Source organism: Camelus bactrianus, chromosome 3, assembly GCF_048773025.1.
Source record: "Camelus bactrianus isolate YW-2024 breed Bactrian camel chromosome 3, ASM4877302v1, whole genome shotgun sequence".
Classification (NCBI taxonomy): Eukaryota; Metazoa; Chordata; class Mammalia; order Artiodactyla; family Camelidae; genus Camelus; species Camelus bactrianus.
Genome location: NC_133541.1, coordinates 61,896,053 through 61,923,798, shown reverse-complemented (window position 1 = coordinate 61,923,798; position 27,746 = coordinate 61,896,053). Strand labels below are relative to the sequence as shown.

Sequence of the window (27,746 nt, the reverse complement as noted above, 5' to 3'; positions counted from 1 at the left end):
TCTAACAAATAAATCTTCAGACTAGAAAAAAAAAAAGTCACCCTTACTTTGGTATTAATTGCTAGAAGCTCCTAGAAGTCAGAAATTGAGTAAGTATTTAACAGCATGCACACTTCTAGGACTAGAAATTTTAGGTCACACATTAGCTAAATTATTTTGATAGCTTCAGGAGGTTTTCTGTTCCTAAACCCTATTGGGAAGGGCTTGTTTGTATTTGATGTTTATTTGTAACTGTAGAAGAGTAAAATGAAAACGAGTAACAGTGCTTTTTGTGAAGGTGTGTTTTGTTGTGTGTGAGAGGAGGGGAGATCATGTTTTAAATTTAGGCACTATTTATTATCATAAATTGGCAGAGAAATTGATTCTGATATTTATTGTAAGAATCTTCTTCATTTGTTCATGGTGTTAGTGCTTTGTTTCATTTTGTTTTGGACCAAGTTTGTAAATAAAAATTCTAAGAATTACAACAGTATCTAGTTCTACTTTGATTGAAATATAGGTCAGATCCCTCAAGATAGTTTCTTTCATAGTTTACATCATTTCTGTATAATTTTTGTAGTGATTTAGGTAATAATTGTAAGCAAATAATGCTAGTAATATTAACCTATAGTTTTCAAGTTTCTCAGACTAGAACAACATCCCAGAATTCCCATTGTCATTTCGTTCTTTTTTTCATACATTCATTCCGTAAAAGATTACTGAACCCCAAGTTCATAGCAGATACACGGATATGCATAAATAAAGGTAATGTGCAACTTTATTTTACAGAGCTTTCAGTATAGTATATGTATGTGTGAGTGTGTTTATGTAATTAAAATCGTGAAAAATTTTGTAAAGGAAATTAAAAGGATCTATGATAGATTTAAGAGGAATTTGCCTAATTTAGACTGAGGGCTAGGCAAGGCCTCTGAGCATTTGCACTATTGAACTTGAATGTCTCACCATGTTAATGATATTTACTTAGCTTAACTGATATTTAACCAGTAATGGAGAAGAATGTTGTATCTTCAGATGTGCACATTCAGAGTGGCTTTGGGGTATCTCTTTCTGTAGTGTATTGGCCACTGACTCCCAAAACAATTGAATCAGAGAATACTAGGGAGTAGAAAAAACAAAATGGACGAGTTATCTTGAGTAACTAGCTCTTCGTGTGGTCCTCTCTTCCTCAAATATCCCCTATGTGCACACACTCCAATTAGCTTCCTCGTATTCATTAGAAACATGGAGATATTGTTGTATAATTCTAAAGTTAACCTACTTGAAACAAGAAATAATTTGAGAGTGGAATTTAACCTCCAAATGTATACTTGAGTTTTTTGTTTTGTTTTAATTGGTGTTCATGGGATTATTAGGTTAAAATTGGCCCAGTTAATATTCTGTTCCAATACACAATTCCTTCTATCATTTTTTTTCTTTGGTCTACACAAATACTATTTACCCATGAAAATATTACATCGTGTCAGTTACACATTTTGGTGGTTAAAAAATAAATTGGAGGATTAAACATTTGTACATTATAATAATGTAGAAGAAAACAAACCTTTCTTGTTTTATTTCTGATATGTCTACATTTTAAGCAGTATTTTTTCTTTTTGTGTGAAAAGTATCTTCCAAAATTATGGCTCCATCTCCATGTTGTGTAAGATTGTGATGTGAATAAATATGTCATATAGCTGTGTTTAATAAATATTTTGGATTGAGATAAAGGGAGGACTGTTGAGCTAAATTTCAGTCCTTGTGAGTTTCTCCACTTTATAAAATTATATACACCTGTAGAACTAATATAATGAAGGAAAAAAATCAGGGTCATAATTGCTATCATCCACACCAGAAAGAAAAGACATTTATCTTACCAGCCCATAAGGATCTGCTGAAATACGTTTGAAAGGGTCTGAAGCTGCTGACAAAACCACAACACTGGGCCCAATTAACAATACCCATTTTTAATTAACAGTTGCTGACTCTTTGCCATTGAAATATTCACGCTCTAGGTGCGAAATGGCAACCCCCATTTGTCATATCTGTCTAAATTAATTTTGAAATCCCATGGTCTTCCTTCCACAGGATAAAAGTGAATAACTAGAGTATACTTCCTACCTGCCAAAGTTCAGTTCCGGGACAAAGACTAGGAAAACAGAACCCAGAGGGCTGACTGGATCAGTGTTCATAGTACAATGTGTATAAACTGTTTGCATAGCATTTCTAATGCTGTGAACTATGCCAGTATTTATTCCATACTTTGGGATAGGGCATAAATGCATTTTAAAGTTTTTATTCATAGTTCTTTTTCTTTCTTTTATTCAAAAAAAATATTAGGCACCTGACATGTGTTAGACACTAACTTAGGCACATCTTTTAATCCAGAGGCCACAAATATGAACAGAACAATGTGTTCTGGAGATCATCACAATCTAATAAAGAAAGAAAAACTGCCAAATTTCTGTATATATGAATATTAAGAATGAGAGTATGGTCTCTTTACAAAAGATGTAAAAGTGTACCACCGCCAGTGATAGCATGTTTGGGAAGGAAGTTAAAGTAAGGATAAAGAACACACAAGCTGCCTAAGCCTGGTAAAGATTTTTTTACAGATAGAATCTTTTACACATAATAAATTCATTTGTGTTCAGTAAAAATGTTAAGATTAAATCATTTGTGTGTATTTATCGAGCATTTAGTATATTTTTTGGGGGGGAAACGATACAGCATGTTCTACTTATCTGATTCTTCCAATAACTTTTAGTAGATAGTATTATTTTCGTTATATAAATGAAAAAAACAGTAATTTCAAAGGCCTGACTGACCATGAGGATTGAAAATATAGAGATGCAGTAAAACAAATGCCCTAATCTCAAAGCATTTACTTCTGGCAGAGTTGGGAGGTATGTATATAAGAAATTATTATAAAGAGGAGAAAATACAATATACACATCATATCATGTACCAGGGGAGCACAGATAAAGAGTGAGTGCTAAATTCCTGCTGTGGAAGTAGGAAAGTATTCAAGAGAAACTGATATTTTCTGATCCATTTCTTGATTTTCTTCCCCAAGTGTCTGCTTTCTTTGTCCATTCTGTTTAAAACACAGTTATCATTAGAGAAGAAAAAGATCTAAAAACATTGCATTGTTCTACTGCTCAAGAAGCTTATATTCTAATTAAAGAACAAAATACCACCCTTGAAGCAACAGAAGAGCAGTGGAGTTTTCAAGGTTGTAATCATTGCCTGGGTCTCTAGCGAAACAAAATGAAGAATCAGCAGTGGAACATGGAGAAGCTGTCTCCATCCCCTACCTCTAGGCAATCTACTAAGACTAAAGGAGAACTGAGTGTGTCAAAGGTAAAAGCAAAATAGAGGAAGTTTAATTCAGGAAAAGGAATTTGGAAATATGCTGCTTTGTTTAAAGCACTGTACTATGTTTCAAGTGGGCAGGAAGGTAAGATAAAATCCCTGCAAGATTTGATTGAGATTAAATCTACTGTTATCCAGACTCTGTCACAGAAGCACAAGTACACAGAAACACTACTCACTCAGAAATCTGAATTTAATGATGAAGGCACATACTAATAATTAATTTAGCAGTAGCTCTTCCCCCTCATTTTACATGTTGTTAAAATGTTCATAAATGCAGGTAGACAAAAGGAGAAAAAAATCATGTCTTCACTGTTAATTGAACATACACACACAAACACATTTTAGTTGGATTACATTGTATGTTTTAACACAAATATTTTCATGTTATAGGGCACTAATATCTAGGATTTTATTTTTAGTGGCTACCTATTATTCGTTTTATCTTTGTACCACACTCTGTTTAATCACTCCTTTTAAGGTACTTCCAGTTTTTCACTGTTGGAAACAATAAGTGTTCTCAGACCTAAATCTATCATACTTTCTTGATTATTCCTTATGAGAGATTTCTGGAAATAAAACTATTAGGTGGATGAATAATATATATTTTAACATTTTTCATATGTGTGTGATCAAGTCTCTTAAAAACTGTACTGATTTACATCCCCTTGGGTATTGTAAAACTTATGTCATTTCCAACTTGAAAGGCAATATATTTTTTTTTCATTGTTTTAATTTGCATTTACTAATTACTGGTAATGTGGAATGTTTTCCTTTGTACTTCCTTTTTCATTAATTTTTGATCTTCTTTCTTTGTCCAAATATTTACTGGCGACTTTTTCTTGATTTGTGAGAAATATTTGCATATTAGTTCCATTGATTCATTGCCCTCAGATATGCAGCAATTATGGGGCTTTTTACTTTTTATTTTTATATAGAGGAGTCCAATAATCATTTCCTTCATACTTTCTATTTAGGTGGTATCATAAATAATATGTTTTCCATTCCAAGTTACATAATTAACATCTGTATTCATTCTAATATTTGTATTATATCTTTAATTCATCTAGAATTTTGATGTATGATGCAACATAGGAATCCAATTTTATTTTTTTACTAATGATTAACAATTTTTGCAATGCTACTGAATTCTTTTTCCACTGATTTGGCATACAATATTTATTATATCCTCAATTATTAAATATATTTTTATCTGTTTCTGATCTTTCTCATCTTTACCATTGATCTATTTCTGCTTTATTCTTTTATTTATTAAGTCTTTAAAGTAATTTTTACATATTCCATAATGTTACTTCTCAAATATTTCACAGCTAGCGTCTCATATATATCCTCCACAAAGTCCTTTGAACAATTTTGTCAGATATGAAAAAGCAAACTGTCTAGTATTTTCTTTATGGTTGTATTAAATTCATAGATTAACTTGAGGAGAATTGACATCTTCACACTATTTAGCCTTTTTATCTAGGTGTGTAGTTCCTTTTGCCATTTGCTCACATTTTTCTTCTGTATTTCTTGGGAAATTAACAACTTTTGGTCCCAAAAGAACTTGTATTAAAGAAATCCTAGTATGCTATTATGCAGGACTGAAAAAACTGCTAAACTACCCCCTGAATGAATGACAGAAAGGCTAATGCAATCTTGGAAATGTTATATCTTTTTCTTGGAAGAGACAAAATTGGCTATTTAGGACATTGCCAAGTTAAATACTATCTACAGACATAACACTGATGTTACCCAAGTAATTTTTACCACTTGTAGTTTTTATCAATCATCTTCTTTTTTCCCTAAGTAAATACAATTTGATAAAATATATGCTGTGAAATTTTCTTGTTAAACCATAAAACCAACTTGAAAAACAAAAATGCTAGAAATGAAAGCCACGTCTGATACACAGAAAGACAAAATACCTCAAAATATCAAAATGGTGAAGTTCAGTGTCTGAATTAGATGTGTCCATGGGTGAACCATAAACCCCTGGTCACAATCAAGGCCAGTACTAGTGTCAAGGAAGGTAACCAAGTTAAGTGCTCATCGTGTAGTATAAAACAGGTCAAAAATGAATATTTAGACTAGTTCACAGATATAAGGAAAGGGTCCAGGAGCCCTGGAATTAACAGGCTAGGAATGTGATTGCATGGAGAAGTTTCTAGATACATCCCAAGGAACTATATAAGGATATATCCCCAGTACTAGTATTGAAAAATTTGTCTTACTGGCTTATGCTATACGGAGAGAATTCATGGAGGTTAAAATAATAAAATTTTTCTATTTTTTCCTGTATAAGTTCCTAGCAGCAATAATTATTTTGTAGTTTTTTGACAGTAGCATATGAAGACATGACTACAGACTTTTAAGTTGTTTCTCTTTATTAGGATGTAATTTTCTGAGCAATATCAAACTCACACTGTATACTATATGTCCAAAAACATGCATAAACAGTGCAAAAAAAAAAAAGGAATTAAAATAGTAATGCCCAAGACGTATAAAGGCACAAGAAAGTGTGACGCATATAAAGATAAAGAAATGCAGAAAATAGAAACTGCCTTTGAGAGGGCTCGGATGTTGGACTTAGCAGTCCTCAAAACACTATAGATTCAAAGAACTAAAGAAAACTATGTTTAAAGAATTAAAGAAGGATATAATGACAGTGTCTTATGAAGTAGAAAATATCCATAAAAAGAAATGATTTTTAAATGGTAAGGCTGAAATGGAAATACAGTAACTGAAATGAAGTAATAAAAATTACTGAATGGATTCATCAGTAGATTTCAGCTGACAAAGGAATCAATGAACTTAAATAGAGATCTATACAGATTATGTAACTTGAAAACAGAGAGGGAAGAAAAGAATGAATAATAGAAAGTCTTGGAGAAATATGGGACACTATTACATGTACCATCATAAATAATGAGAGCATCAGAGGAGAGCAGAAAGAGAAAGGAGCAGAAAAAAATATTTTAAGAAATAATGACTAAATACTGGACAAATTGGATGAGAAACATTAATCTAAACATCCAAGAAGCTCTATGAATTCCAGGTAGTATTCAAAATGTTGATAGATAAGAACAGAGAGAAACCCTAGGAAGCAGTGAAAACAAAATTACTCATGACATGTAAGGGAAACCCAATGAGGTTAACAGCTGATTTATCATCAGAAATAATGGAGACAAAAAGATTTTGAGGAGATACACTCAAAGTATTGAAAACAAACTGTGAATCAAGAATTTCACATGCAGAAAAATTATCTTTCAAAAATGATGGCAAAAATGGAACAGAATACAGAGCCCAGAAATGAACCCACAAACTTTTGGTCAACTAATCTTCGACAAAGGAGGCAAGAATATACAATGGAATAAAGACAGTCTCTTTAGCAAATGGTGTTGGGAAAACTGGACAGCAGCATGTAAAACAGTGAAGCTAGAACACTCCCTTACACCATACACAAAAATCAACTCAAAATGGATCAAAGACTTAAACATAAGACAAGATACAATAAACCTCCTAGAGGAAAATATAGGCAAAACATTATCTGACATACATCTTAAAAACTTTCTCCTAGAAGAAATAAAAGCAAGAATAAACAAATGGGACCTAATGAAACTTAAAAGCTTCTGCACAGCAAAGGAAACAATAAGTAAAACAAAAAGACAACCTACGGAATGGGAAAAAATGTTTGCAAATGAAACCGACAAAGGCTTGATCTCCAGAATATATAAGCAGCTCACACGACTTAATAAGAAAAAAATAAACACCCCAATCCAAAAATGGGCAGAAGACCTAAACAAGCAATTATCCAAGGAAGACATACAAATGATCAATAGGCACATGAAAAAATGCTCAATATCATTAATTATCAGAGAAATGCAAATCAAAACTACAATGAGGTATCACCTCACACCAATCAGAATGGCCATCATTCAAAAATCCACAAATGACAAATGCTGGAGAGGCTGTGGCGAAAGGGGAACCCTCCTACACTGCTGGTGGGAATGCACTTTGGTGCAGCCACTGTGGAAAACAGTATGAAGATTCCTCAAAAGACTAGGAATAGACTTACCATGTGACACAGGAATCTTGCTCCTGGGCATATATCCAGAAGGAACCCTACTTCAGGATGACATGTGCACTCCAATGTTCATAGCAGCATTATTTACAATAGCCAAGACATGGAAACAGCCTAAATGTCCATCAACAGATGACTGGATAAAGAAGAGGTGGTATATTTATACAATAGAATACTATTCAGCCATAAAAACCGACAACATAGCGCCATTTGCAGCAACATGGATACTCCTGGAGAATGTCATTCTAAGTGAAGTAAGCCAGAAAGAGAAAGAAAAATACCATATGAGATCGCTAATATGTGGAATCTAAAAAAAAAAAAAAAAAGCAAACAAAGCATAAATACAAACAGAAATAGACTCACAGACATAGAATACAAACCTGTGGTTGTCAAGGGGATGGGGGGTGGGAAGAGATATACTGGGATTTCAAAATTATAGAATAGATAAACAAGATTATAATGTATAGCACAGGGAAATATATACAAGATCTTATGGTAGCTCACAGAGAAAAAAATGTGACAATGAATATATATATATATATATTCATGTATAACTGAAAAATTGTGCTCTACACTGTAATTTGACACAACATTGTGAAATGATTATAAATCAATAAAAAATATTTTAAAAAAAGATGGCAAAGTTAAGACATTTCCAGGTGAACAAAAACTTAGAAAATTTGTTGTTAGCACCCTCACCTTAGAAGAAACACTAAAATAAATTTTTCAGGCTGACAAGTAACACAAGACAGTAATTTAAACCCACATGAAGAAACAAGAATCAGTTAATGTAATTATGTAGGCAATTATAAAAGATAGTATAATTGCTTATTTCTTCCTTTTCTTCTCTTAATTGATTTAAATATCAATTGTATAAAATTATACATATATATAAAGATATCTATTGCTTTATATATATATTACACATAGAAATATATGTAACAATAACAGCCAAAATGAAGTGAATGGAAAAAATCTATACTGAAAAATGACACTTCATGGTAACTTGAATCCACAGCAACAAATGAAGAGAAACAGAAATGGATAATTTATGTATGATCATTTCTTCTCAGCTTGAAGAACTTTCTTTAGTATTTTCCTTTAGTATATCTCATAGTGTGATTTACTGACAATATATTTTCTCAGTCTTTGTTTCAAAATGTCTATGTTTAGTATTTTTTTGAATGAGATTTTTGCTAGGTATAGAATATTTTGATTAACATTTCTTTTTCTTTCATCAATTCAGAGATGACATTTCATTAACTTGAAAGTTGCATTATTTCTGGTGAGATTCCAGTCATCTTTTTGTTGTTCTTCTATGTGTGGAGTGTCTTTGTTCTCATTCTAGTTTTAAGAAATTTTTTCCTTTAAATTTGGTCTTTAGTGATTTGAGTATAATGAAATACAGTTTTATTTGTGCTTATCTTACATGAGTTTAGTGGGTATTTTAAATAACTAGGTTGTTCAGTCTTTAAGATTATTCTCTTTTTGGGGAGGGGAACTCTGGTTACACAAATGTTATATTGTTCTACATGTTCTTTATAAGTGTTCTTAGATTCTTTTTTTTAAGCTTTTTTCTCCATGTGCTTCAGTTTGGGTAATTTCTATTGACCTATTTTCAAGTTCACTGACCTTTCTTCTAGTATACTTAATTTGAAATTAAGCACTATTTCCAATACTTTCTTAATTTCAGATCTTTAAAAAATAATTTCCATTCTAGAATGTCACTTTGATCTTTAGAGATTCCATTTCTCTATTGAGAAGTGGATTTTTTTTTTCCTATTTGGTCCATCTTTTTTTGTAACTTCTTTAACATATTTATAATTTTAAAGTCTATAATCTTCTAACTCCAATATCTGATTTGTTTGTGAATTTGCTTCTATATATTTATTTTTCTTTTCATATACTTTCATTTTTGACAATATGTAGAATTGTGTGTTTAGATGAACCAAGGAATTTGAAGTAAAAATGATTTTACTGAGAGAGGGCACATCTCTTTGTCAGGTCACTAGGGTGTGGAGTTCATTGTTTTGCTCCAAATAAGAATTCAGGTGGAGTGTGTCTGGATTGCAGCTGGAGTTTTCGTTTACCTCTGGTTTCAGATGTCCTCAGAGTGCAGTCTGTCGTGAGTGATTGCAGGAAATCCGAGTTTGAAGCACCACAGTCTACGAAGACCCCACCCCCACCCCGACCTCCAGCCCAGCCCGTAGCGCTCTGGGCCACCACGCCTGCAGCAGAGCTCTCCTGGGGAGCGCCGCCTGGCTGGGGTACCGCTCTGAGGCTGCGAAGCCAGCGGATCCCAGTCCATCTTGCCGCCTTGTGCACTGTAAAGCTCTGCTGTGTGTCTTGCTGCCCTAGCAGAGTTCTGGCTATGGCTGGCCTCTTCTCACCCATTTATTCCCAGACATGGTTAATGCTCACAGATAGAGAGGTGGCACTGGTATTTGCTCAGAAAAGGCCCCTTTACTCTCTGAAAGGGAAACTGGTTATTTTAGACTTCTTTTTCTACAACACTCCTCAAAGTCTTAAATACACATACGTATTTTATATATGTGGGGAGGTTATATTTTTAAAAATTTGTCTTATTTGCTATCATGGTAATTATGATCACTTTTACTTCCTAAATGGGTGTGGAACGCACCAGTACCTTAGTAATATTCATTTAATGTCTTTAAAAGTAATTGATATGCTGTTGTTATTTTTATTTGTTACTAAAAGAGTGTGTTTTACAAGTTATGGTAGCTTCCACAATAGTTGATAGAGGGTCTTTGCCATAACAAGATATGGTTTGTGGAGTTCTTACCATAAGGCTGGTAATGTTCTAAGTGCTTTACGAATATTAACTAATTCAGTCTCCCCAGAAATTCTATGAGTTAGGTACTATTAATAACCCTATTATATACAGGGAAAACTGAGCCATGTAGAGTTTAAGTGCACCTTGTAAATACTGGAGTCAGAATTCATATGCAAGCAGTCTTTCTCAGAGCCCAAGCTCTTAATCATACTCTAAAAATATTTGTTTTATATAGTCTTCTAATTATTCTATTCCATATGTCAGTCTCTTTTCATATACTCTTTAGTCTGATACAAATAACTTTCATTCTTTGTTTATAGAACAGCTACTTTTCCTTTAGAATTCAGCTTAGCTACCACTTCCTTTAGAAACTTTTACTGCTCAGTTAGAATTAATTACCCCCTTATCTGTTCTGTCTTTGAACACCATACGTACACCTACCCTAGCATTTAACCTATTGTACATAAAGCATTTATATAATGTGTGTCACATCCATTAGTCCGTAAGATCCTTGAGAGTAGGAACTGGGGCTTATCCGTATCTTTCTATTCACGTCTAATGATGCTTGACATACAGTAGTCACTGAATATACATTTACCAAATTGATTTCAATCTCTATCCATTCCTAAAATTGATTCTCAGTAGGAATTTTAAAGCTTAGAAATCTCTGTAATGTATTGCACTTGTCTTTCTCCAAAAGTTAAAACTTAATAGGTCTCAAAATAAATGTTGTCATACATGTTGGAAGATCACCTTGGCTGAAGTTAAAATAGCAAGAAATGTGTTTATTTAAAACTATAAAATTATTCACTTCAATTTTATCTGTTTTAAAAAATCAAGTTTCCTATTTCAAGTTAAACTGCTATTCACTCATAACTAATAATACCTTTATGTGCCTGACACTTCAGGTGGAATGATTAAATTATGCACCTGTAGCAAGATCTCACAAAGCAATGACAGATATTACAAACCTACTATGTTCCTGGATACTTTAAAAAAATTTTAAGATGTTGATTTCAATTCATTATTTCTCTTGTAATATGATATTCTTTTGATTCCTACATGCACGTACATTTTCATTTTCTTAACTTTGCTTTGCTTTTCACTGCATTTATACCACAGGACATTGGGCTGTTCAGCTTTATTGGACAGTTACTTTAAACATGGAAGTAGAAGTATATAACATTTCTCCTCATCAAATGAAAGTAGCTTTGAAAGGACTTTTCTTTAAAAAAAAAATCAACAGTGGGCTGCATACAGAGAGATTGAGGCAGAGCACAATGTCTTTAAAGCCACTTTTTTCATTCTTTACATATAGAATATTATTTGCTGCATTGATGGGTTAAATGTTTGCTCCACTGATTTTTAGAGCTGAAGTCCTCTAATAGAAATTTGGGGTGAGCTTCCCCCAATATCTTCTCATTTAGCTGTTGCAGAATTGTTTATGCTCACATCCTTCTTGGATTTTTTTTTAATGTCCTTCTATGGAAGATATATTACACCCAACTGTAAGAACTGCTAAGAGTGCTGGTCCTTAGAAGGAAGAAACAGGAGGGTTATTTTTGACCCCTTCAAGCCTTTAGTTTGTAAGGCAGTGAATGACTCCCATGCCATTCTTTGACATTACTTTCTAATCTCTATTTCTTTCTAATCTAGAGTCTTTGTGTTTGTTTGTTTGTTTTTTTTAGATGTCTGACAAGGAAGAACGTAGCCAAAAAGCACGTGAGTACTATCTTCCTAAAACTGCTAGATGCGCTTTTTGATAAGACAAAAAAGAGACGTGGAACAATGATCTGACAGGTATTTCCTTGAATGAAGGTGTCCAGGATGGGAGGGAATATTTTTCAAGCGTCTTGGGCAATACTGTCACTCTTGTTCACAGAGAGATTGTGGTGTTTTATGCTGAGACGATTTATTTCATTTCCTAAAAGGAATTGTTGCCTCAAAGAGACTGTCTTGTGTCTTGTATATTAATGTAACAGGAGAGGATTTGGCTGATGATGCATTTTCTGTGCTAGTCAGTGTCTTCTCTTCAGGAGCAGCAGGAACACCTGTTGTTCTTACGGTTTGCCTTCAAGTATGAATCTGATTATCATCCCCCCTCCAAAATCATGTCTAAAATCAGTGTATCATAACTGATTCTTCTGTTACCTTGAGCCTTTGCAGATAGATTATGGGACAGAGTAATTTTGTTTTCTCTTTTAACACTGGTGATCACTACCTATACTCCATGGTAGGTATTGGTTTTCACTGAGCACATAATAATAAAAAAAAAAGACAGAGAAGGCAGAATCCAATTTCTCCTCATCCCCAACTAAAACATCTTTATATGTACCTGAAAATTATATTTAAAGGAGAGTAAAATTGTACAGATATATAGAGAATGTATTTATATGTACATACCCCTATGTTAATACATTCATACATTTATTTATTCATTTAATAAAGATCACTACTTATTATTTAGTGATTAAATTTGAGCTTAAATATTATCTTATAAGCAATGTGAACATGAGCAGTTCAATTAACCTGTATAAGACTTAATTTTTCATATGAAAAATGGAGTTACTGATACTTGTCTGATGTGGCTGCAATAAGGAGCCACTGATATAGTATATAAAATATTCAGCATAATTTGTGACATAATATAGGAGCCCCCAGGGTGGTAGTTATTATTATATTTGCCCTGCTACTCCTATTACTTCCTACTCACTAAACTATGATATGTATGGATAAAGAATAAAAAAAAACAAAAAACACTTTTCTCAAAAGCCTCAAAGTCTACTGAGGAAAACTTAAATAAGCACCAAAACTCAAAATATAGTATGATAAGTCCTATTAAAAATATTAAACAAATTCACCTTCAAGTGAATTGGAGCAAAGCAAGAACCTCATGGGCAATGATTGATAATAGAATTGTCAGTATCTTTACCAACTTAATTGAAACTGGTTACTAGTCAGCAGATTTTGTCCTTGCTATTAATTATTTTTAATTTGTTGATTTGTATCTAATTTACTTGTTTTCATTTCTATTTGGAGTATGTATATTTTTGTAAAGCCTAAGCATAGGAAGTTGTTCTGCCTTTGGATTTGAGTATTAAAAATGAGGGGATACCACTGACCTCAGAAATGTTGTCTTCTCCTGCAATTACAAGAAAGGCTTGTGCCAATGAAGAATCTCTTACTATAAGTAGCATGTGTTGGGACACAGGCATTGGTGTGGACTTTTTATAAAGCGAATGTTTATCAGCCTTCTCAAAATGAATTTCAGACGTTTAGAAATCATCAGTATTTTCCTACCATTCCTATCTTATTGAGGCAATTTTCTCAACTTCAACTTCTTAAACATATAATAGTTTAAGATTAAAGAAGATGCTCTAAGACACAGTGGAAAATCTGTAATACCTAAACTTCTAAGGTATAGGAGTAAATGTGATCTGGACCCACAATAAAATTTAGTAACCATAAGGGTTATTGGCATCTAGATCAGCAGCTGGAGTTAGAAAAAGGAGAAAGCATACATATTTACTTTCTTCATTATTCTGATGAGTCTGACAAAGCTTGAAATGTGTATGTTTCTCAGCATGTCACTGATTCACACTTTTTGAGAGGAAATTAGAAGTTAGGGTAGTATGAAACTTCAGCTGATACAGAGAAAACGGGAATTTGGTATTGTTCTTTTTCATCATTAAAATGTAAGTGAGAGTAACTGGGCATGGATAGAAATGAAGTCCTTAGAGCTGGATGTAAATAACGATGAGTCAAAGAAAAGCACAAAAAATACAAGCATGGATAAGAATAGGAATACTTAGGAATCAAAAATTGAGAAGAGATAAAAGAAAGCAAACATTCTTGAATATATGAAATAGAGAAAAACTGATATCAGTGTAATCTTTTTAAAGAAACAAAACAAAGACTTAGCTGAAATAGTCTTATTATAAGTCGCTTTCTTGTTTTTCTCTCTTTGTTTCTAGATAGAAAAAAGAAAAAAACAACACTGTGTTGCTTCTTACTTGCTTGCTATTTTTTGTAGCTAGGGAAACTAGGGGAGAAAAAGATAAAAATCACCCAAGGTGAGGCATTGTGAGGGGCTGAGCCAGGACTTTGACCCAGATGTACCTGATTCTGTCACACCACCTGTCCTCTGTGAGTTTTAATTGTGTCTTTTTACAAAATTTGGGGAAATGTAGAAATTAAATGTACAGATTTAAAATATTTTCTATGTCAAATCTTTATACTATAACCTCCTCTGTAATCTGTCTTGCACTAAATATTCGTCTCACTTTGCTGGTTTCCTCTGATGCCGGAGTTCACTTAAGGTTCAATTTTAGGACGTTGGATTTTTAATAAGATTCCTTTAAATGGTTTCCATATTTAGCCAATTTTGCAGTTCTCAACAGTACATGGGAGAGCAAACTGAGCTTTAAAAAAATTAGCTTCTTTACTGGATGAAACTGAAATTTGGGCTCTTTGATTTCGAAGATTTGGAAGCAGTGTGGGCAATCTAAATTTATCAATAGCCTAACGTAACACTGTTCATAAAGGACTTCTTTATCTTCCTTATGATAGTGATGTCCTTAAGTTTCCATGAATGGTCCTTTCCCTCTAAGTGTTTTCAGCTTGACAGATAGCTCTTTGCTGAAGTACATTAATTCTGATCCTGTGCTGCTACTACATATTAATTTGTATGTCTAATATGAAAGAATTCATTTCTGACTCTGTTTTAAAAAGGCAAACAAATTTGGGTATAGTTTTCAAAACTGTGTAAAGCTTGGCAATTTTTATAGTACATGTGTAATGCCACCCCTCATTTTCCTTTAATGAATACTTCAGCACAATTAAGTATTAATTTTTCTTTAGATAGTTACTGAATTCTGCAAGGGAGTCAATACGGAGCCCTGCAGCTCCTGATGGCGTGGAGAGGAAGGTGGGCAGGATGCGGAAGGATGGCAGGAAACATTTTATGATTTATGCAATTTTGTGGAAAATGTTCTCTTTACTTACTGCATAGTGTTACTATTATTATCAGTTGGTGGGCCTGAGGCATGGGCCACACACATCATCTGGCTAAAAATAATTCTGCAGCCTGTCTGGGTGTCATTATGCTGTTTGTTTCATAACAACTGCCTATGAATCTTTATTAAAATTCAAGTGGGCTGTGACTTTGAGCCAACAGTGGGGCCCGTATACATGAAAAAAGCACAGTCTGTCCTTGGGAAGGCTCTGGCAGGATCAGAGTAGGGCGTGTCCAAAACAGGCAGAGAATCTCAGACCCAGAGACTCTGAAAGAGACAGGAGGAGGCTATTAAAATGTACTTCTCCCAAACAAGATACGTGGAATTCAGCTGTCGCACAGAGTAAGGGATAGACCTGCTGCGCAAACAACCTAGTGAAGAGCAAGTTGCCGCCCTTGCTGACCGACCTAGGGAAGAGAATGTCAGGATGTCAGGGGCTGTTCTTAAGATTTCTAAAAGCAAAAAGGCAGCAGCACAGGATTTTCTGTAGATATATTATGAAATCATAAGGTTTCGATGGTGGTTTAATAATCTTTGTAATTCCAGCTATTCTTTCATATACTGAGGTACAACCTGGGTTTATGAAATAAAATCTCCATAAAAAATTCAGGGAATATCAAGTGTGAAGTTCACAGATTTAATCACAAATTTAATACTTATTATTTTGACAAGTATTTTTTTTCTGGATTAAAATACTCTTAGAAAATTACTGTGAAAGCATGAATATGGAACTGGTTGTGAGAAAAAAATACAGTTGTAGAATTAAGATTAAATAAAGGTTAAAAAGATATATTTGGCATTTAATGACTATACACTCCACCAATTACAATATATTATATTTAATAAAATGTGGGAGAATGTAGATAACCAAATGGAAAAAGAAATGTTTCTCATGATCATATTGGAGTGATAGCATTAGTATTATTCCACTGGCACTTTGGGGCTTGTATGGATAGATAAAGCATACTTTGCGTGAGAAAGCAAATGTAATGATAATTTAGAGGAAGTTAAATTAAATCCTCATTGTTCTGTTTTTGAATTAAAAATATCAATGTGAATTTATGGAAGTATTATATTTTAAAATAAGATATAATTTAATCCATTTATATATTATATCTCTTGCTACTACTGAAAAGGTCTAAGAATAATAACACATTCAGTAGCATCTCTCATACCAGATTGTGATCTGGTAATATGATTTTCTACTAAGAGAAATCAAGATGTCTTGAAAAAAAAAAAAAAGATGATTCCATGTCTCTAGTAGGAATTGTGCCAGATGAGTTTGGATCATCTTTCATACTAGAAAGATTGAAAACTATCAAAAACTGCTAGTCATACCAAAGAAACACAGGAGCTACATGAAGAGGCTTCTACTGACCAAAGATAAGACAACTTAACTCTGTAAGAATATTGATTACAACAGATTGAAATACATATATTTGAATACATGAACTCAATAATAATATTTTAAACTAATAATTAGTTTCTTCAGAAGATGATAAGAAACCATTATCTTGAAAACAGGTAAAAAAGAAAAAGAATCAAACATGTATCCTTCCAAATAGTAGATAAGGAGAAGTATCTCTTTATGTGTTCCAATTAATTAATCCAAAAAATGATTAACATATCACCATTTTGCAAGCCTCTGTGAATTCATATACCTATGCATTGAGGATCAATAGATGCTAACATCATAGAAAGGGAGACAGATTAGATTTTCTGAACACATTGGCTGCTCTCTCATTCTTAGTAACCATTAGAACATTTGCTGTTAAGTACTGTCAGATTAAAAACTCCTCCAAAAATGGACTTCATAATGTCCAGACACTGTTACTCAATACAAACAGTTCCCTAGAAACATAACTTTAGTAATCATAACTTATATAGTTATGCTTCACCTCTGTAGATAGACATAAAAAGTATTTTCATTCTGTAGGTTGAGGCAGAGTCATAGTAATTAAGCTTAATGATCACATAGTATGTTTCTAAAGATACAAAAGTAGAAAGAGTACAAAAGGCAAAGATGTTTGGAAATTAAAACTGAGGATAACTTATAAAATAAAACAAGTCACAAGTAGATAATTGAGCCAACTGCCTTCTCCCCCCGCAAAAAATTCTTCTGTACAGTAAGCCTTGGGAAATAAAGATTGTTGAGGACTTTGAGGAGTAATGCTGAATATTAACTACAAGGTGTCCAAGACCTTGACAGCTTTCTCTGCTAGACACTGATTTAAAAGGGGGCACAGCCACCTCCAGTAGATGTTCCTTTTCAAAAAGTCACTACCCGTGCTTCAGAGGGCAATAGACATTCTATTCACAGAGAAAGCTCTGATTCTGAGGTGGCCATACTTTTGGCCTAGAGAAGTAGAGGAATGGAAAGAGGGCTCTAAAAAGATATTTTCAGATTTTAGTTTTATTATTTTTTACCTTCTGAATTTTTTCCTTATTTCTGAAGCTTTGTTAGAATGGTCATCAATTCAGTGACTGTCTCCTTTTAATGGAAGAATTTATTCATCTGTCACTTAGCACATAGCCACAACTCTCCCAATATTACCCATGTTTCAGGCTCTGGTTGTTTGTTTACTCTCAGTGATTTATAATCTTGCTACTTTTTGGCTTTTTTTTTATTCTAATTTTTATTACTCTTGACAGAACATTCATTTTAAAAAGTTCAATTTTGTATCTTTTCTCTTCAGAAATATTCAATAATTCCACCTCTGACTACAGACTGTTCTCTGAAGCCAGATGTGTAGGATGTGCTTCAAAATAATTTGGGCTTAGGGAGAAATGAATGGATATCAGTATACTCTGTTTATGAAGAACTAGTTTACCTCAGTGTTTATGATGGATATCAAAACAGTCTCAGGGACCCAAACTTACACTTGACATAGACTGTGAGTATTTTGTAGTATTAGGCATCTAATACTGGCCTATCCCATTATGAAGATTTGCAGAGACTGATCGTGTATCTTTTTGTAGTGAAGACAAACTCACCTCAGTGAAAGTACACATTTCTAAAAAGTGGTAAAAACAGAAGGTGGCACATAGTGGAGCATGAGGGACTAGGGAAACAGTTACTGTTATAGGGGGAACATGGGACAAACTGGAAATCTAAGGGGGGAGATGAGGATAAGTGGTTTTAAGAGAAGTAAAAGAAATAAGAGTCTCCACATTTCATCTTTAAAACTCAAGTTTGTTATTAGGGGCCACATGTGATAATGAGACCACTGGTTGCTCCTTTTACAAACTCAAGTGTAAGTTTTGGTCCCTGAGATTGTTTTGATATCTGTCATAAACATTGAGTTAAACTCAGTTCTTCATATTATTTTCTCTTAAATAAAAATCACCAATTGTGTCTAATGTCTTTTCTTGTTGTCATTTTTGAGTTGGCATTTTTTTTCCAGACAGGGGACAACAAATTTCCTTTTACTTAATGGTCTAAAAAACAATTTATATATAAAATAAAATAGTAGTGACTGAAATGTTCTTTTTTTTTTTTGAAGTATAGTTAATTTATAATATTGTGTTTCAGGTGTACATTAAAATTGCATATTTCAGATCATTTTCCATTATGGGTTATTACAAGATACTGAATATAGTTCTCTGTGCTATATAGTAAATCCTTGTTGCTTATCTACTTTATATATGGTAGTTTGTATCTATTAATCCCAAACTCCTAATTCATCCTTCCCCTCCCTTTCCCCTTTTGTAACCATAAGTTTGTTTTCTATGTCTGTGAGTCTGTTTTTGTTTTGTATATAGATCTGTATTATTTTTTAGATTCCACATATAAGTAATATATAATATGTGTCTTTCTCTGTCTGACTTGCTTCACTAAGTATAATATTCTCTAGGTCCATCCATGTTGCTACAAATAGCAGTATTTCTTTTTTATGGCTGAGTAATATTCCTTGTATATTTATATACCACCAGTTGTCTGTTGATGGGCACTTGGGTTGTTTCCATATCATGGCTATTGTAAATAATGCCACTGTAAACATTGGAGTGCATGTACCTTTTCTATTTAGAGTTTTCGTCATTTCTAGTTTTATACCCAGGAGTGGAATTGCTGGATCATATGGTCACTCTATTTTTAGCTTTTTAAGGAACATCCATACTGTTTTCCTTAGTGGCTACCAGTTTACCTTCCCATCAACAATGTACAAGAGTTCCCTTTTCTCCACATCCTCTCCGGCATTTATTATTTATACACTTTTTGATGCTGGCCATTCTGACTGATGTGTGGTGATACTTCACTGTAGTTTTGATTTGCATGTCTCTAATAATTAGTGATGTGGAGCATCTTTTCATGTGCCTGTTGGCCATCTGTGTGTCTTCTTTGGAGAAATGTCTGTTTAGGTCTTCTGCCCATTTTTTGATTAGGTTGCTTGTTTTTTGATACTGAGTTGTATTAGCTGCTTGTATATTTTAGAAATTAAGCCCTTGTTGGTCACATTGTTTGCAACTATTTTCTCCCAGTCTGTAGATTATCTTTTAATTTTGTCAATGGTTTCCATCACTGTGTAAAACTTTTAAGTTTGATTAGCTCCCATTTGTTTACTTTTGCTTTTCTTTTTCCTTGGAAGATTGACTTAAGAGAATATGGCTGTAATTTATGTCAGAGAATTTTTTGCCTCTGTTCCCTTCTAGAAGTTTTATGGCATTATGTCTTATATTTAGATCTTTAAACCATTTTGAGTATATTTTTGTATATGGTGCGAGGGAGTGTCCTAATTTCACTGATTGGCATGTAGCTGTCCAGCTTTCCCAGCATCACTTGTTGATGAGACTCTCTTCACTGTATATTCTTGCCTCCTTTGTCAAAGATTAATTGACCATAGGTGTGTCAGTTTATTTCTGGGCTCTCTATTCTGTTCCATTGATCTCTATGTCCTATTTTTGTGCCAATACCAGGCTGTTTTGATTACTGTAGCTTTGTAGGATATTCTGAAGTCTGGGAGGGTTATGTCTCCAGCTTTGTTTGAAATGTTCTTTACTTGGCAATATAGTGCTACCAGCATCAGAGATAAAAAGATGAAAACCTTTCCCTGTATGCCTACTTTAAAAATGGTCTTATCATCAGGATCTGAAAGAGAAGCTAAACTTTTTTCAAAGAAAGAGCTTGTATATTTTGTGCTAAGTAAAAATAAAATGTATTTAGTTTTTTGCCCTTATCATGTTTAGCACTTACACCTTTATGTTTGTTTGATACCTGGGAAAATGTGACTTCAACTTCAATCCAAAATGTGTTTTGGATTTATACTTAAGTTTCCTTTTAAAATGCCTAAATAAGAGAGTAGAAAAAGAATATTCATATATCTAATTACTGCCAAAATGTGTTTTATGTGTCATAACTTCTCTTTGAGGACCTGGGTTAGTAATAAGATCGTTTAAGTGTTTGGTTCTTTACAGTTTACAATAAGCTTTGTGGAGTAATAGTAAAAAGCTATTGATTATAATAATATTCTCAGTTCTCAAATATTCTGAAAGGAGGCCAGAATGCTCCTAAATACCAATTAATCAGAATCTCTTTTGAATTCATTAAAGATGTCAGAATTCAATTGCTCTTTTGTCCAGGAGTGAACAGTGGAGAATTTTCTCCATCTCTCAGATTCAGATCATGTATTATCAGATTCTTCAAATTGCCATGAAGAAATGATGGCAGTAATAGCAAATCTGAATCTAGAGATATGTGTTATATCTTGTGCCATGTATTTTTCAACATATGTGCTCTCCATTTGATCTGATCATCTTTTTTCTCTTCGTTATTTTTTTTAAAGCTTGTATATGTGTATATATACTATGTATATATGTATGTATATATACATATAGATATCATATGGATATTGTAGGAAAATGGTGTATTCTCACCGTGTTTGAGGATGTAGTTAACTAGACCAAGTGGACTTCTTAAGAAGGCATAATTTATTGACCCTCTCGTCAAGGGGAAGTCTGATGGTGTTAATATTGAACATTTTCTTTCCAAATGAGGCATGTTGAATGATACCGCAAAATCTATAAACACTTTTGAAATACATTGTAAAGGAGTAGGATATATTTGTGTTCTAGAGCCTGAGCTAGAATCTGTGTGCTAGTTTCTGAGGATTTCTGTGAGCCTTTTCATCTTGCCCTTGGCTGACTCAATTCTGTAGCTGGGGAGGTGTGGGGCAGATATTTGAACTAGAGTTCCTTTGGAGAGTCCCCACGATTAAAATAGCCTCCACTGGCTTAACCTGCACATAAACTCATACATTCCAAAAGCAAAGAGGCAAAAAAGAAAGTATAAACATTTCCCCCTACACTTGCTTATAATGGGGTTTATTGTTAGTAAGGGTAATTTGTGAAAAAATTTTTCTTTTGAAATGGAATAGAATAAATAGAACTTTATTGCACCTGGGAATGAATGTTCTTTGAATGCATTTCAAATGTGTTTTGCATATGTATAAGCCTAATATGCTACCTTTCCTTTGGCAGAAGAGTATTCTATGTCCTTTCTTGCCCAGTCTGTCTAACAATTCATTAATTGATATCTCAGTTTACTGATCAATCGCAATTTACTGAAAACCCCCAGTAGATCAGGTTTGTAGTGCAGAGTGATGCCATCCAAGAACAAGAATTCTTTTGCTTGATGCTCAGTTTCTTACCACTTAATCATGCAATGAGAACCAGAGAAAAACTGTATTCAAACACTGCATCCATTCCTTAGTATGACAGTGATAGAATGGTAAACAGTCTACTTTGGGTCACATGTGCGATTCACATTCCAAATATTTGCTTGGTCCCAAATTCATGGACAGATATGTTTCATGAAATTAAAATGTTCCTAAGTATCTCTTTAAGGCTTGCATTTTATTTGTCTGATCTATATTTTTCTCTGTGCAATAAGCTGATAAATATTCTAGCTAGTTTTTTTATTAATTCCTTTTGCTTTTCTTTTGTGGCTTTTGACTGACATCTATTCACTTCAAGGGTGATTTTCCTGTTGGAAAGAGGCAGAAGAGACACACCAAGCATCACCTTCAGGAACAAGCAATTTAAGTACTATAATGAGATGGGTCTTTTCAGAGTCTATAATTGGTGACAAGGTATGGCAGCTTCATATCAGACAAAGATGTACAACACAGAGCTTATTAATGAGGATGGAGCATCATACTCAAGAAAGCTTCCTGTGACTATGAGACAGGAGAATATAACAGATAGTGTAGGCTGTTACTCAGTCCAATATCTCCAATTTGCATCATAAAACCTTTATATAAGCCAATTCAAGCTAATCCAAGATGGGATATTTTTCCCCTTTAGAATTCACTAGGGTAGCCAGCAATCCATCACTTTGGATCCCAGCCCTCACAGACAACAGCAATAATCATCTAAACTTGCAGATATGCTCAATTTAATTGGGTTAGTTTAGTAACCTTTCCTGTATTAGAGCCAACTTGCAAAGAGATGTAATATTTTCACAGTTATGAAGACATAGCAGCTCACCATACTAAGATTTGATTGAGGATCAAGAAATCAGATTTTCATCAATTTAAGTACTCTTCATGGAAATATATACGGAATAAATAATAATGTAAAATGATTAACAAAGATATTGGCAAGACATAGGAAAACTGTCTTACTGACAATGCTGAAATCTGTTGCCCAGCTTACTGTGATGGTTTTTACTTATATTTTGGGGAAAGCACATTCATTTTAAATAAAAAATTAGAAAGTAGATATTTGAAAGTGTATTATTTTCATATTTAGAAGCTCTATAAAACTTCAAGATGTTCAGATTATCTTGTAAATATCCATTAAGCATTATACAGTTTTCTAGGAGTGGTAGCAGTGTCTTAACATTCTTAAACACTTAAAAAGTTAATAACTTTGATGCATTCAAGAAAATTTTAAGGGAAGTCAAAAAAAGAACCTAGGTGCTGGGTTCTTGGTGGTTTGTTCTAAATGAGAAATACTTTTCCTTTGAGAACAATAGAAATCAAGTACCTTTTCTTAAAGTAACCTGGGACCTATTTTAATGAGGCAAGTGACCAAGATGCTGAAGAATAAAACACTGTACAAACCACTTACCATCTGCAGCACATTAACAGATTTCCCTGATGAACTGTTTATAGTGTAGTTACAAAGAAAAATAAGGTTAAAATAAAACAGAATGAAAGGTAAAGGACTGTCTAACATAAAATGTCCTTTAACTATTTATTAAGCATTGATTTACAGAGAAAGTGGCCTTCATTTCAGCATGCACTGAGTAAAGGAGGAGGGGGTGTCTTTCTGTTTATAATTAGGGACCCTTTATTAAGTGGCAGGATTCTCCCTCAGATTGTCACCCTATGATAATATTTCTAGGGAGTTCGTTAATTTTTCTAGTAATTGGAATGTTTCTTGGAAGTCCACAATTGGCTTTCTTTGATTATAAGCTGGAAATCATAGCTCAATAAAACTTTTAGAAGCATTTAAAATTATAATTGTATATTGGTGAAAATGTCCAGGACCACATTTTAAACTAGCAGTCACTGCGTGGGTACTACACATTGTTACATAATGTGTTGCATATGATAAGTTATGAGAAGCTGGAAGCATTTCCTTGTGAGCATCAGTACTAAAGAAAAAGAATCTCAGGAGTCAGAGACTGGCTTCTTCTGTTTGGTCAGGGGCATGTCAGGGATAACAAATTAGAATTCCAGATTCTACAAAGGATGGAAATACTTGCCTTGTTTCACACCTTCTAAACCAAGCTGGGTTCCTACCCTTAGGACTGTGTGTGCACGCACGTGCTGGTATGTGGTTTTGGTTCTAACCAAGATACTGATCAGAAAACTGAAATAAGTCTACTCCCTGCCTGATTCAGCATTTTCAAAGTAAGAAAGTTGGGGGGAAAGGATTCATTTGATTCATTAAGACTAGCCAATATCTTAGGTGATACATTAACAGTAAGTGCTAAGGATATAATCTGATATAGAAATTTCTGATTTAGTGAGTGTACTTGCGTGTTGAATTTGTATGTCATGTATCTGTTGTGCTTGTTTCCCACTCTTTTCTGAGTAAATGAATAAATAACTGAGTTTTAAAGACTCACTTTTAAATTTGTGAGTCTTTCTTTTTTTGTGCACTTTCTGCGGAAACAGCTCTGTATGCAACCAAAGATGCAGCAGCAAAGAATGTTGAGTAAAGTGTATGGGGTTTGATATTAGACAGTCCTGAGGTCAAGTGCTGGTAAGCTCCTTCTTAGTGTTAGGACCATAGACATTCCTCGGCCTGTCTGAGCTTCGCTTTTCTCATTTATGAGCGAAAGTAATAGTGTCCACTTTGTGAGCCTGGTTTAGTGTCTAGAAGTAATATATGTTAAGTGTCTGTCTTTGGAACTAGCATTTACTGGATGCACAGTGGATATGATTGCTATTATCATTTCTACTGTAATTTTATGGGTGAGAAGTTATCTGGGGAGAGAATGACTGTCTGGGTGAGGACTTGTGTGAGGTCCTATGATGGATGTCCCTTCTTTTTTCAAATATCTTGCACTTGTGGCAAACTATGTGCATTTTCTCCAGGTGAATCATTCACATCCAGCCTGGCCACCTGCTTATAACCTCACCACTCTTTCACTTTCACTGAGTGTTTGGTAAGAAAAATAAGATGACAGTTTGCCACTTCCAAGTGTGGTGACTCAGCCCTCAGGGTTGTTTGTGAAGTCACTTACTTTTCCCTCATTTTATGCAGGAGAGCATTGGAGAAAGGGTGTTAGGTGATATAAGCATTTTTTCCCTTATCCTGAAACTTACAAAGAAAAACTATTTTCCATGTGTTTTGCTTTTCTGTGAAATAATGTTTTGTCTACAAAAAAGGAATTAGACGAGTACCTGTAAATTATTAATATCAAAATCAAATGTACTTTCAGTCTAATAATCAAATATCTGCTAATTCAGGACTACTGTGGATATAGGTTTTATAACAGGTGTAACAACAGTTAAAATTATTTCAGTAATAAAACATAATAAAAATATGAGGAATTTGCATGTAAGAAGATATTTTTAAAAGAGTCTAGGATTAAGGGAAAGAAAAGGCTAGGAAGCTAAGCAAGAATGCCCAAAATGATTATTTTCAGTGGGATGAAAATATCTTATAAAATATGTCCTTTAAAATGAATGAAGACATATTTTATCCTGTTATTTTTTTTTTTTGACAGGTGTCATTTTTCCAGGGCAAGTGTTTGAGTGTCTTAGTTACTTTTAGAAAGTAACAGCTGCTAATAATTTCTGAAGTGTGAAACTGGTGACCACAGTCATCAGGTGTTGCATTGAGCTGAAACTTCTTTCATCATTGTCAGTGACGTTTATTCTTCCTGTTCCTCTAAGTGAGCATTTTTGCTGAGTCCATTATCACAGTATAACTGGCTGAAAATAATTTGAAATTGGAGTTGTTAAATCTACATATCTACAAATTGGTGCTCAACTCTCAAGAGAAAAAGAAAGCTATTAAATCTTTTTCAAACATTTACATTTTAACTCTTGCCTTTTTTTCTTCTTTCAGGCAACTTATTTTCTCTGAGTAATTCTTTAAGTTTTACATCTATACGTGAAGGCATATTTGAGCTCCTTGGTCCTCCAATGTTGTAAAACTTATTTGAGTAACTCCTGGTCTTTTGTTTCCAGAAAGCTGGAGAAAACTCCTCTTTATCCATGAGAAGATGAAAAAATCTGACAAATTGTTCACTTTGCTTCATATTTTATCCCTTCTTCAAGTTAGTTTTGTCCTCACCCTTGGCACTTTTTCTTATGAGCAATGAGTAATATAGAAAATGATAGGTTCTGCTTCTCATTTTCTAAAAAGCTTTAAACATTGCTGACCATAAAGGAGGTGGCAGGTAAACTTCCAGAGAAAGAGAGTAGCTGACAGCTCTTTGGTGGCAGTAGCAAGCAAATGTGTTGTCTTGATTTGTAAAGGGTTTTAATGTCATCAATAGTAATTCAGCAAAGAGAGAGTTGTAAAATGCAGCTCAAAATGTAGCAAATTGCATCATTGTTAGTGCTTTAGAATTTTAAAATATCTGCAGCAGATGGCAGAGTGCTAGGAGCAATGTATTGCTTTAGTGTCTCAGAAAAGTTTATGTCATCATAAACCCTAGCATGATTGTGGCTTCTTTGGCCTACTAAAAAAAGTTGTTATTTATTTTCCTTCAGATAATTATTTGCTTTTAAAAATATATAACAGAGTATCAAGAAATCAGGATTTCTCAGAGAAATAGTTCACTTTCCTAAGATATAAAAGAATACTATACAGTATCCTCAGAAGTGGGGAAATGTTTTGAAACAACTTAATAAAGTTTTTTTCACAACAGAAAAATTCTGTTATATATTGTCCAGTCTGGTTTTAAATGTCCTGATTAAGGTATTTCAACTAAAAAAAAAAAAAAAAACAATCTGGTAATACACAAACTCATCAAATCTTAGTTCTCGACTCTTCTTTAAATATTAGCTGCTCTTATCTCAGTATTTATAAATGGTGGGACTGAACCCCTCAGGATTTACTGAGAACATATACCTGGAATTAGGTCACCAGATATCTCTTCTCCTTCAACTTAGATTTTTATTTTGCATTGTTAATGCACTAAACTATAAAATAAATAAATAAATAATCTAACTGATATTTGTAGCAAGTATAAAAATTTCCTGAATTGTAATCGATAATTATGCAATAATGCTAGCCATCAATCTCCTGGAACCTTGGAGAAACTGAGCAATGGATGGCCTTGTTTTTAAGAAGCATGTGAAAATCAAAGTGAAGAATAGGATAAAATGACAGCCTAATTTTTAGAGGGAGCAAATATGACAAAAAAAAAAAGTTTAAAACTAAGCAATATTGCCCTAGCAAATACTGTACAGAAAGGGCCTTGGGTTATTGTGTGTCTCAGTGGCTAATAGTCAGCTTTGAAGCCAGTCTACATGGGTTGGACTCTCAGCTCTGCCACTTAATGCTGTGTGATTTAATCTTAAGCATGCTTCTTAATCTTTCTGTGCCATAGTTTTCTCATCTGTAAAACAGAGCTACTCTTTCCAAGGTGGTGTTGTGAGGACTGAATGAGTTAATAATGTAAGACACTTTAAGCAGTGGCTAGAAATCAGCAAGCTTATAACAAAGTCAGGAGCCATTATTAGATAGATAGATAGATAGATAGATAGATAGATAGATAGATAGATAGATAGATAGAGTCATGCATTATAGAATGAACTTTTTTTTAGGAAGACAGTGGTGGAAATGAGCAGAAATATACAGGTAATCATGGGGAAAGTTAAGTAGCGCCAAAGAATTAGAAAGATTCCAAAGCAGTTTACTAGAAAGGTGCTCCAAAAACCATTTTCTACTTTATCTGTTACATGGAAATATCCCCAAAGCAGACAAAGTTAACTATATTTAGTTTCCCTCTTAGCCTGTTCTTTAGTTTCCTCCAACCTTTTGTACCTTAGTTTTATTGTCTTTAGATACATACTTTTTTCCCTTAAGATTAAAT

General features: G+C 33.6%; 1 long non-coding RNA gene across 3 annotated transcripts in view; it reads left to right on the top strand.

Annotated features, from left to right (window-relative positions):
• Positions 1-27,746, top strand: part of LOC123618926 (uncharacterized) — a 566,149-nt gene that overhangs the window by 300,865 nt on the left and 237,538 nt on the right. For all 3 annotated transcript variants that reach the window (XR_012505516.1, XR_012505518.1, XR_012505517.1), the window contains exon 3: positions 11,918-11,951. This is a non-coding gene — a long non-coding RNA (uncharacterized LOC123618926). The remainder of the gene's footprint in view (positions 1-11,917; positions 11,952-27,746) is intronic.